Raw genomic sequence first — 11,738 nt, 5'->3', positions numbered from 1 at the left:
ATCTGCCATCTTCCTGATTCCGGCTTTTGTCAGGTTGTTGTGATTGGTGTTCTGCTCTGGTTGGGTTTGGCTGGGCTGTTCCGGGGGTTCTGGTTTTTCTGTTTCACCTTCATGTATCAGGGCTTTATGGTGATGGGAGCTTGGATTGCTCCTATGCAGGTGAGCCCGGAATGACAGCGCCCTCTATAGAACTGTTAGGTGTAGAGGGAATCTGCCCAGCTCGGCCCGACAAGCACTGTTTGAGGTGCTCCGATGGACCTGGAGAAGGTGCTTGCAGAATTCCAGGTGGAATATTTCTGTTGGACTGGAGTCCCACTTTGACCAGTCTGGGTAGGTGTGAGGACCCCAGACTTCGCTGCCATACAGGAGGATTGGGGCGATGATGGAGTCGAAGATTTTTAGCCAGGCCCTCACTGGTGGCTTCAGATGGTAGAGTGTCCTTCGGATGGCATAGAAAGTTTTGCAGGCCTTGTCTTTCAGGGTCTCTATGGCTTGTTTGAAGTTCCCTGACCGGTGAATCTCTAGGCCCAGGTAGGTATATTTGTCCGTTCCTGTGAGGTCGCAGTTGTTGAGGATAAATGATGGGTGTTGGTCTGATCTTCTCTTTCTCCTCTGGAACACCATGGTGTTGGTTTTCTTTAGGTTGATCGGTAGGGCCCAGGTGGAGCTGAATTTCTCTAGGATTTTCAGGTTGTCCTGGAGGCCTTTCTTGGTTGGTGACAGCAGCAGCAGGTCATCTGCATACAGCAGGAATTTCACCTGAGCGTCGTGGAGGGTGAGACCTGGTGCTGAGGAGGATTCCAGGGCGGTAGCCAGCTCGTTGATGTAGATGTTGAAGAGCGTTGGGCTTAGGCTGCAGCCTTGTCTTACTCCGCGGCTCTGCTGGAAAAAAGCCGTTCTTTTGCCGCTCACACTCACGCTGCAGCTGTTCTCGGTGTAGGAGCTTTTGATGACATCGTAGGTCTTTCCTCCTATTCCACTCTCCAGCAGTTTCAGGAATAAGCCCGGGTGCCACACTGAATCAAAGGCCTTTTTAAAGTCCACAAAGCAGGCGTATATCTTCCCATTCTTTGTATTGTAGACGTGTCTCTGAATGAGGCTGTGCAGAGTATAGATGTGGTCAGTGGTGCGGTGGTTCGGCATGAACCCTGCTTGGCTCTTGCTGAGGACGTTGTGCTCAGTGAGGAAGGTGAGGATCCTCTTGTTCAGGATACTGTTGAACAGTTTTCCCAGGTTGCTGCTGACGCATATGCCTCTGTAGTTGGCTGGGTCATACCTGTCCCCACTCTTGTGGATGGGTGTGATGAGGCCTTGGTTCCAGGTACGAGGGAAGTAGCCGGCACTCAGTACAATATTGAAGAGTTTAACCATTGCAGCCTGTATTTCTGGTGGGCTGTACTTCAGCATTTCTGGTAGGATTCCATCTAGGCCACCGGCTTTTCTACATCTTATGGAGGAGAGTCTCTCGGTTACTTCCTGTAGTGTTATAGGTGTATCCACCAGGTTTTGGAAGTTTTGGATTTTTTCCTCCATTGCTTTTAGTTTCGCCATTATGTTTTCCTGTTCTTGGCTTAGTCCTTCCTTTGGAATGTCTTTATAGAGGTCTCTGAAGTATTGGAGCCAGAGGTTGCCATTTTGGATATGGTTGTTGTTTTTCTTGTCTTTGGTGCCCATGTGGTTCCATAGTTCCCTGAAGGAGTGGTCTTGGAGGGGGTCTTGGAGTTGATTGAGCTTGGTAGAGATGTAACTCTGCTTCTTCCTCCTGAGGATGGTTTTGTACTGCTTTTGTATGGAGTCATAGGCTTCCCTCAGACCCAGGTGGTTGGGGTCTCTGTGTTTCTTGTTGGAGGCTGTTCTCAGGGTCTTCCGTACAGCTTTACATTCTCTGTCAAACCAGCCATTGACCTGTGTTTCTTTTGGTCTCTTGTAGTCGACTTTTTTAAGGTCGGACAGTCTGGCCATTGCGTAGAATATATTGTTGAGGTCCTTTGCTGCTTGGCTCACTCCCTCTGGGTTTGGCATGTACTCAAGGTTGTAGAAGTGGTGGAGCATCCGCTGTATTTCAGGTCTGCTGGAAGCTTCTTTATACTTTAGTGCCGACATTTTGGACCATTTATAGGATGGAGGCCGGGTGAAGAGGCCGCTCTGCTGTGGCTTCTGAGTGGATGGTTTCTCTGTAGATTTCATGTACAGAAGAAGTTGGCTGTGGTCTGACAGGTGCGTTTGTGGGGTGACTATGAAGGCGCTGACATCTGCCAGGTTCAGGTCTGTAATGGCGTAATCAACTACACTCCTCCCTACATGGGAGTTTAGTGTATACCTTCCTAAGGAGTCACCCTTTATATATATTGATATAGAGATATATATATATATATATATATATATATATATATATATATATATATATATATATATATATATATATAGATATAGAGATATATATATAGATATAGAGATATATATATATAGATATAGAGATATATATATATCTATATATCTATATAGATATATATAGATATATATATAGATATAGAGAGATATATATAGATATAGAGATAGGCTTGAAAAAGGCTCAGCGAGCCGAAACGTCGCACAGTGATGTGGGTCGATTAAATCTTCATCTTTTTTCACTTGAAAACTTTGGGAGTGCTGCCTTCTTTTTCCTGTTTAGATATAGAGATATATATATATATATATATATATATATATATATAGATATAGAGATATATATAGTTCAAGTTCAAAGAAGCTTTATTGGCAGGACCAAATACACATCAGTTTTGCCAAAGCAAGTGTATAGAGGCAATAGGGATAGGGACTGTGGGGATGTTGGGTAGGAGCTGTGGGGGAGGTGGATGGGGCAGATCCAGGTTGGGGGCTATAGTCCATGGCATCATACTTCTCTTTCTCGCAGTCTGACATTCGCTCACATACCGCGCTGCTATCTCCACTGCTCTCTCTTCTTCTCCCAGCAGGATATATGTTTTCTCTTCCTCTTTCATGGTGATGAAGTCTGGGAAGAGATGTGAGAGTCTCCTGAAGTGAGTGTCCCTCACTGCTGAGTATTTGGAGCAGTGTAGCAGGAAGTGGGTTTCGTCCTCTATGGCCTCCTGGTCACAGTGTTGGCACAGTCTTTCCTCCCTGGGCTTGTAGCTCTGCCTGTGTCGGCCACATTCGATGGCCAGACTGTGGGCGCTGAGTCTATATCGGCTCAGGATCTGGTGGTCTCTGGGGTCCGGGAGTTCCTCCAGATATTGGGCCAGTCTGTAGTCTCTCTGTAGGCTCCGGTGTGTGTATATATATATATATATATATATATATATATATATATATATATATATATATCTCTCTATATATATCTCTCTATATATATATATATATATCTCTAACTTTTTGATATTGTAATTTTGTGAGAAGAGAAGCACCTGTATATATGCAAAACTGGCCACTCTTGAACTATATAACCACCAAAAATCGGAGCATATAAACCACAAACCAATTCAGATTAAAAAAAGTACACAACTTTAATAGTATAATACCCCCTTAGCGACCTCCGATACGCCTTTTAACGGCGGCCGCTAAGGGTACTTAAACCACAGCTGTGGAAAAAGTCAATAGCGCCCCCCAGAGGCCGATTTTCTCCGGGGTCTCGGCTACCCCCGACCCCAGAGAACATGATTCAGGGGTTTTTTAACCCACCCCGCATTTGCGATCGCCGGTAATTAACCGTTTACCGGCGATCGCAAAAAAAAAAAAAAAAACGCGATCTCTTTTTAATTTCTCTGTCCTCCGATGTGATCGCACATCGGAGGACAGAGAAAAGGGGTCCCAGGTGGCCCCCCAATACTCACCTAGCTCCCCCGATGCTCCTCGTGTCTCCCGGTGGGCGCCGCCATCTTCAAAATGGCGGGCGCATGCGCAGTGCGCCCGCCGGCCGGCACCGGGAGAATCTTTGGGGTCTCGGCTGCTGGGGGTAGCCGAGACCCCAAAGAGCATGATCGGGGGCGGTTTTACCGACCCCTGTTTTGCAATCGCCGGTAATTAACTGTTTACCGGCGACCGCAAAAAAAAAAAAAGTGTAATTCTCTGTCCTCTGATGTGATCGCACATCAGAGGACAGAGAAATAGGGGGATTCGGGGACCCTACAATACTCACCTGTGTCCCTGGATCCTCTTGCTGCTCCTCCTGGCCGCCGGCAGAAGAACATGGCGGACGCATGCCCAGTGCGCCCGCCATCTGTCTCCATCTGCCGGCCGGCAGGAGAACAGCAGTTGGGGCTAAAAGTAGGGGTAGGGTTAGGTTAGGGCTAGGGTTGGGGCTAAATTTAGGGTTAGGGTTGGGGCTAAACTTAGGGTTAGGCTTCTTTCACACTTACGTCGGTACGGGGCCGTCACAATGCGTCGGCCCGACATACCGACGCACGTTGTGAAAATTGTGCACAACGTAGGCAGCAGCTGTAGTTTTTCAACGCATCCGCTGCCCAATCTATGTCCTGTGGAGGAGGGGGCGGAGTTACGGCCACGCATGCGCGGTCAGAAATGGCGGATGCAACGTACAAAAAAACATTTCATTGAACATTTTTTTGTGCCGACGGTCCGCCAAAACACAACTGATCCAGTGCACGACGGACGCGACGTGTGGCCATCCGTCACAATCCGTCGGCAATACAAGTCTATGGGCAAAAAACGCATCCTGCGGGCACATTTGCAGGATCCGTTTCTTGTCCAAAACGACGGATTGCGACGGAATGCCAAATGACGCAAGTGTGAAAGTAGCCTTAGGGTTAGGGTTGGGGCTAAAGTTAGGGTTAGAGCTGGGATTAGGGTTAGGGTTTGGATTAGGGTTCGTATTAGGGTTAGGGTTGGCATTAGGGTTACGCTTGGAATTAGGGTTAAGTTTGGGATTAGGGTTAAGGTTAGGGTTGTGATTAGGGGTGTATTGGGATTAGGGTTAGGTTTGAGGTTAGGGTTGAGATTAGGATTAGGGGTGTGTTGGATTTAGGGTTTTGATTAGGGTTATGGTTAGGGTTGACATTAGGGTTGTTTTGGGGTAAGGGTTGTGATTATGGTTAGGGTTAGTGATTAGGATTATGGATGAGGTTGGGATTAGGGTTAGGGGTGTGTTGGGGTTAGGGTTGGAGCTAGAATTGGGGGGTTTCCACTGTTTAGGTACATCAGGGGGTCTCCAAACACGACAGCCAATTTTGCGCTAAAAAAGTCAAATGGTGCTCCCTCCCTTCTGAGCTCTGCCATGCGCCCAAACAGTGGTTTACCCCCACATATGGGGTACCAGCATACTCAGGACAAATTGGACAACAACTTTTGGGGTCCAATTTCTCTTGTTACCCTTGTGAAAATAAAAGCTTGGGGGCTAAAAAATCTATTTTGTGGAAAAAAAAAATATTTTTTATTTTCACGGCTCTACGTTATAAACTTCTGTGAAGCACTTGGGGGTTCAAAGTGCTCACCACACATCTAGATAAGTTCCTTAAGGGGTCTAGTTTCCAAAATGGTGTCACTTGTGGGGAGTTTCCACTGTTTAGGCACATCAGGGGCTCTCTAAACGTGACATGGCGTTCGATCTCAATTCCAGCCAATTCTGCATTGAAAAAGTCAAACGGCGCTCCTTCACTTCTAAGTTCTGCGGTGCGCCCAAAAAGTGGTTTACCCCCACATATGGGGTATTGGCGTATTCAGGAGAAATTGCATGACAAAATTTATGGTTACATTTCTGTTTTTACACTTGTGAAAATAAAAAAAATGGTTCTGAATTAAGATGTTTGCAAAAAAAAGTTAAATGTTCATATTTTTTCCTTCCACATTGTTTCAGTTCCTGTGAAGCACGTAAAGGGTTAATAAACTTCTTGAATGTGGTTTTGAGAACCTTGAGGGGTGTAGTTTTTAGAATGGTGTCACACTTCATTATTTTCTATCATATAGACCCCTCAAAATGACTTCAAATGTGGTGTGGTCCCTAAAAAAAAAATGGTGTTGTAAAAATGAGAAATTGCTGGTCAACTTTTAACCCTTATAACTCCCTAACAAAAAAAAAAATTTTGTTTCCAAAATTGTGCTGATGTAAAGTAGACATGTGGGAAATGTTATTTATTAACTATTTTTCGTGACATATCTCTCTGATTTAAGGGCATAAAAATACAAAGTTTGAAAATTGCAAAATTTTAAAAATTTTCGCCATATTTCCGTTTTTTCATAAATAATCGCAAGTACTATCGAAGAAATGTTACCACTAACATGAAGTACAATATGTCACGAAAAAACAATCTCAGAATCAGCGGGATCCGTTGAAGCGTTCCAGAGTTATAACCTCATAAAGTGACAGTGGTCAGAATTGCAAAAATTGGCTCGGTCATTAAGTACCAAATTGGCTCTGTCACTAAGGGGTTACAATAAAGACAGTCAATTTAACACATATTAAAAAAAACAGAGCTATTTTAATTCAGACAAGGTACACCAGTAAAATAATATTGTATTTTATACATCTGACATGGAAAAGGTGATTCTTATACTACAACACACATGCTATTTACCCCTAGCAGCAAAATTAGTAAATATAGGACAGTGCAAAATTCTGTAATTAGGGTAATATCAAATCCCTCCTGCTAAATAGATACATTATAATCCAATTTTATAACACCATATCTGGTCAGTGAGCAGTAGCAGTAGGGTCATTGTTCACATCTAGTAAGTCTTACCCATCTCAATGTCCATGAGTGCAGACATGCGCCCCTAAAAACTGATCGCAGCTCCGCAGAAGAAATGCTAGCACAGGCTTCCAGTATCCGTTGTTTCAGATGCTGCACATCTCGTATCAGTACAGCATAGACAATTGCCTTCAGATGACCCCAAAGATAAGTCTTAGGGGGTAAGATCGGGAGACCTTGGTGGCCATTCAACTGGCCCACGACGACCAATCCACTTTCCAAGAAACTGTTCATGTAGGAATGCTCGGACCTGACACCTATAATGTGGTGGTGCACCATCTTGCCGGAAAAACTCAGGGAACGTGCCATCGTCAGTGCATAAAGAGGGCAACACATCATCATGATCGTCATCGTGGGCCAGTTGAATGGCCACCAAGGTCTCCCGATCTGACCCCCTTAGACTTTTAACTTTGGGGTCATCTGAAGGCAGTGTCTATGCTGTGAAGATACGAGATGTGCAGCATCTGAAACAACGGATACTGGAAGCCTGTGATGGCATTTCTTCTGCGGTGTTCCTATCAGTGTGTCAAGAGTGGGAGAAGAGGGTTGCATTGACAATCCAACACAATGGGCAGCACTTTGAACACATTTTATAATTGGTCATAAACTTGTAAATAACTCATGAAAGAATAAACTTACGTTAAAACAAAGCACACCATTGTTTTTGTCACATGACCCTCTTCTCATTGGAAAAAAATAAAGTTGGATCCAAAATCGTCCGACTTCAAAATGGCCACCATGGTCACCACCCATCTTGAAAAGTTTTCCCCCTCCCATATACTAATGTGCCACAAACAGGAAGTTGATATCACCAACCATTCCTATTTTATTTAGGTGTATCAATATAAATGGCCCACCCTGTGTATGTGTATGTGTTTATTTTTAAAGTGCCATTATATTCCACAGTGTGTTAGACATCACTGTCCCCATTTGGGCTCACAGTCTAAATTCCCTATCATTGTCTTTGGAGTATGGGAGGAAACCAGAGAACCCGGAGGAAACCCACCAAACACGGGTAGAATGTACAAACTCCTTGCAGATGTTGTCCTTGGTGGGGGTTTGAACCCAAAACCCAGCACTGCAAAGTAACAGTGCTGACCAATGAGCCATCATATATTGCTAACCACTGAGCCAGCGTGCTGCCCATATTCATACTGATTGCAAAGGGTCCAACCGCTATACCTCCTGCCTGTGATCTTAAGATCCAGTTTCTGTAGTGCTGCTCAGTATCTGCTGCAAAATCTGATGTTGGCAAGGAAAACACAGCATAAAACATGTCTTTTTTATGCTCTTTTTGATGTGGTTTTCCCTTTCATTAGTAAGTGTGAAATATTTGCCATGCTACAGATTTACAACTGCAAGGATAAAATAAGCAACTTGTGCATTAGACTCCTGGAATCTCATTAACTTTGCTTGTACTAGGAAATTCTACAGGTTTTGTGACAAAACCGCAACATGTGCACAGACCCTAATAGGAGGAGTTTTAACACTGATGTATTGCCACCTCCGAGATGAGCCCATGACATAACTTGAGGAAAACTCATTTTCACTCCAGGTTCACAATGAGCTGCGAACAGAACAATAAAAGTCAACTGCTCACCTCTCAAGTGATCTTCACTGTGTAGTAGAAATCCCAGCTTTATTCGGTCTCCCATGACAGCACCACAAGAGAAGGGATCTGCCCTTCAAGGACTAGAAACCTTCAGACATTAAGGGTATGTGCACACGTTGCGGATTCTCTGCGGATCCGCAGCATTTTTTGCGGTGAAGAAACGCTGCAGATCCGCAATTGATTTACAGTACAATGTAAATCAATGAGAAAAAAAAAATGCTGTGCACACTTTGCAGAACATCCGCTGCGGTTTAAAAGAAGTAGCATGTCACTTCTTTTTTGCGAATCTGCAGCGTTTTTGTACCCATTCCATTATAGAAAACCGCAGGGGTAAAAATCACAGCAAATCCGCCAAAAAAACACGACAAATCTGCAGGTGCGTTTTCTGCCAGGAGAGGCAGAATCCGCACCAGAAATTCCTAAGGCTAATCCGCGTGTGCACATAGCCAAAATGGTGGCACCTCTCCCACTCATCAGTTGGTTTCCTGTCCTTGACAGGTGAACCTCTTCAGACATACCTGTGAAGGTAGAAGATTTGTCAGATTCCCAGGCCTGGCTGGTCTGTTCAGGCAGCGGGGGTCCCCTGCCTTGGCCGGTACAGGGTTCCTGGAAGCGCCACTGTGGGTCCAGGGTGGACCACATGGTAGTGACCGGAGCAGTTTCAGTGGTGTCCGGGGAGGATTACCAGATGTTCAGCACCGGAAGGCAAGGGAGTATGCCCCTGGAGCTTCCCGGCGGTGTCTCCTGCGTGGTACGCTTTTGGACGTCCGGCTGGCCCTGATGACGTGCTGGTGGTGCGTCCAGGGGCTCCCAGTGACGTGCCTGAGGTGGTGCCGCGTCCGGCCCTGGTGATGCTACCAGGGGGTACCATGGTGACGTATCTGGGGGCTCCAGTGGTGTCTGGATCCACTGCGGCTCAGGGGTTACGCTAGCAATGTGTGTGGCCAGCGGTCGCGTGTTCTGGGTCTGCGGGGGGTGTGGCACTCTGGGGACTGTAACGTTCAGGGATGCGCGGCTGGTGAGCTCTGGGGAGGAAATCTCCAAAATGTCGCCAAAGACCAGGTGACCTGCTGACCTGGATATCCAGGGGTACCAGATGGGGGTGTGTCCAGCATTTAAAAAGGGCACCTGCACAGACCACCTTGCTTCTGGGCCTTATCTTTTTCTGAAAGGATGTAGTTGTCTGAGCAGCAGGAACGGGTACATCCTGTACAACAGCCGCAGCTCGGTCAGAAGCCTGTAGCATTCCAGAGACGACCCTGTGACAGTGCGGAAAGTGGCTATATAAGTGAGAGCCTGGATTCTGGGGAGAGGTCCAGCAGAGTGGACGATTCAGCAGCCTCCAGGGAAGATCCTTGGGCTGAGATGCATCCCCCTTGTAATTCGGTACCTATTCATTTGATTCGCACTGGTAAGTGATCTTCGTGAAAGTTCCCTCGCTGAGGTAGTCTTCAACTTATTTTTCTCCTGATTCTGCCAGGGAAAGAAGTGTGCAGGGAAATCAAGACATAAGGAGTGTGCCCTTTGCAGGTCCCCCTTGCCGGACTCCTATCCAAAAAGGTTGTGTCAGTCATGTATCTAGCAAACAATAGCAGAGGAGATACCTACTTTTGCTGTGAGTCTAAGGGAAATTATTAGGATTGAACTATAGGAGTCCATGATGTCCCTGTCCCAAGAAAAGGCCCATAAGGGGAAGGAAAAAAGAAGGAAGATTAGGTCCCCAGAATTGGGCACTTCTAGTGACTTTGTCAGGGGCGAGGATTCTTCCGGGTCTTCTTCGGAAGACTTGTCTGGCTGCTTTGGCTTCCCCATAGACCGGGTGGATAAATTGGTGAAGGCGGTCAGGACTATGGGGAGAGTAGAGACAAAGCCTGAGCAGTCGGTTCAGGATGTTATATTTGGGGGACTGGACCAGAGGAAGCACAGGTCCCTCCCTTTGGATATTAACTGGCAAACAGAAACCTGTGAAACCCATAAAGGCAACAGGTTTCTGCTAATAACCAAGAAAAATTATCTTTCACAATTGGTGCAGAATCCAACCAGAGGAGCAGCACTTTTAGACCTAATACTATCTAATAGACCTGACAGAATAACAAATCTGCAGGTGGTTGGGCATCTAGGAAATAGCGACCACAATATTGTGCAGTTTCACCTGTCTTTCACTAGGGGGACTTGTCAGGGAGTCACAAAAACACTGAACTTTAGGAAGGCAAAGTTTGACCAGCTTAGAGATGCCCTTAATCTGGTAGACTGGGACAATATCCTCAGAAATAAGAATACAGATAATAAATGGGAAATGTTTAAGAACATCCTAAATAGGCAGTGTAAGCGGTTTATACCTTGTGGGAATAAAAGGACTAGAAATAGGAAAAACCCAATGTGGCTAAACAAAGAAGTAAGACAGGCAATTAACAGTAAAAAGAAAGCATTTGCACTACTAAAGCAGGATGGCACCATTGAAGCTCTAAAAAACTATAGGGAGAAAAATACTTTATCTAAAAAACTAATTAAAGCTGCCAAAAAGGAAACAGAGAAGCACATTGCTAAGGAGAGTAAAACTAATCCCAAACTGTTCTTCAACTATATCAATAGTAAAAGAATAAAAACTGAAAATGTAGGCCCCTTAAAAAATAGTGAGGAAAGAATGGTTGTAGATGACGAGGAAAAAGCTAACATATTAAACACCTTCTTCTCCACGGTATTTACGGTGGAAAATGAAATGCTAGGTGAAATCCCAAGAAACACAGAAAACCCTATATTAAGGGTCACCAATCTAACCCAAGAAGAGGTGCGAAACCGGCTAAATAAGATTAAAATAGATAAATCTCCGGGTCCGGATGGCATACACCCACGAGTACTAAGAGAACTAAGTAATGTAATAGATAAACCATTATTTCTTATTTTTAGAGACTCTATAGTGACAGGGTCTGTTCCGCAGGACTGGCGCATAGCAAATGTGGTGCCAATATTCAAAAAGGGCTCTAAAAGTGAACCTGGAAATTATAGGCCAGTAAGTCTAACCTCTATTGTTGGTAAAATATTTGAAGGGTTTCTGAGGGATGTTATTCTGGATTATCTCAATGAGAATAACTGTTTAACTCCATATCAGCATAGGTTTATGAGAAATCGCTCCTGTCAAACCAATCTAATCAGTTTTTATGAAGAGGTAAGCTATAGGCTGGACCACGGTGAGTCATTGGACGTGGTATATCTCGATTTTTCCAAAGCGTTTGATACCGTGCCGCACAAGAGGTTGGTACACAAAATGAGAATGCTTGGTCTGGGGGAAAATGTGTGTAAATGGGTTAGTAACTGGCTTAGTGATAGAAAGCAGAGGGTGGTTATAAATGGTATAGTCTCTAACTGGGTCGCTGTGACCAGTGGGGTACCGCAGGGGTCAGTAT

This window comes from Ranitomeya imitator, chromosome 3 (assembly GCF_032444005.1).
Source record: "Ranitomeya imitator isolate aRanImi1 chromosome 3, aRanImi1.pri, whole genome shotgun sequence".
NCBI classification, from domain to species: domain Eukaryota; kingdom Metazoa; phylum Chordata; class Amphibia; order Anura; family Dendrobatidae; genus Ranitomeya; species Ranitomeya imitator.
Note: the sequence above shows the minus strand (reverse complement) of the source record.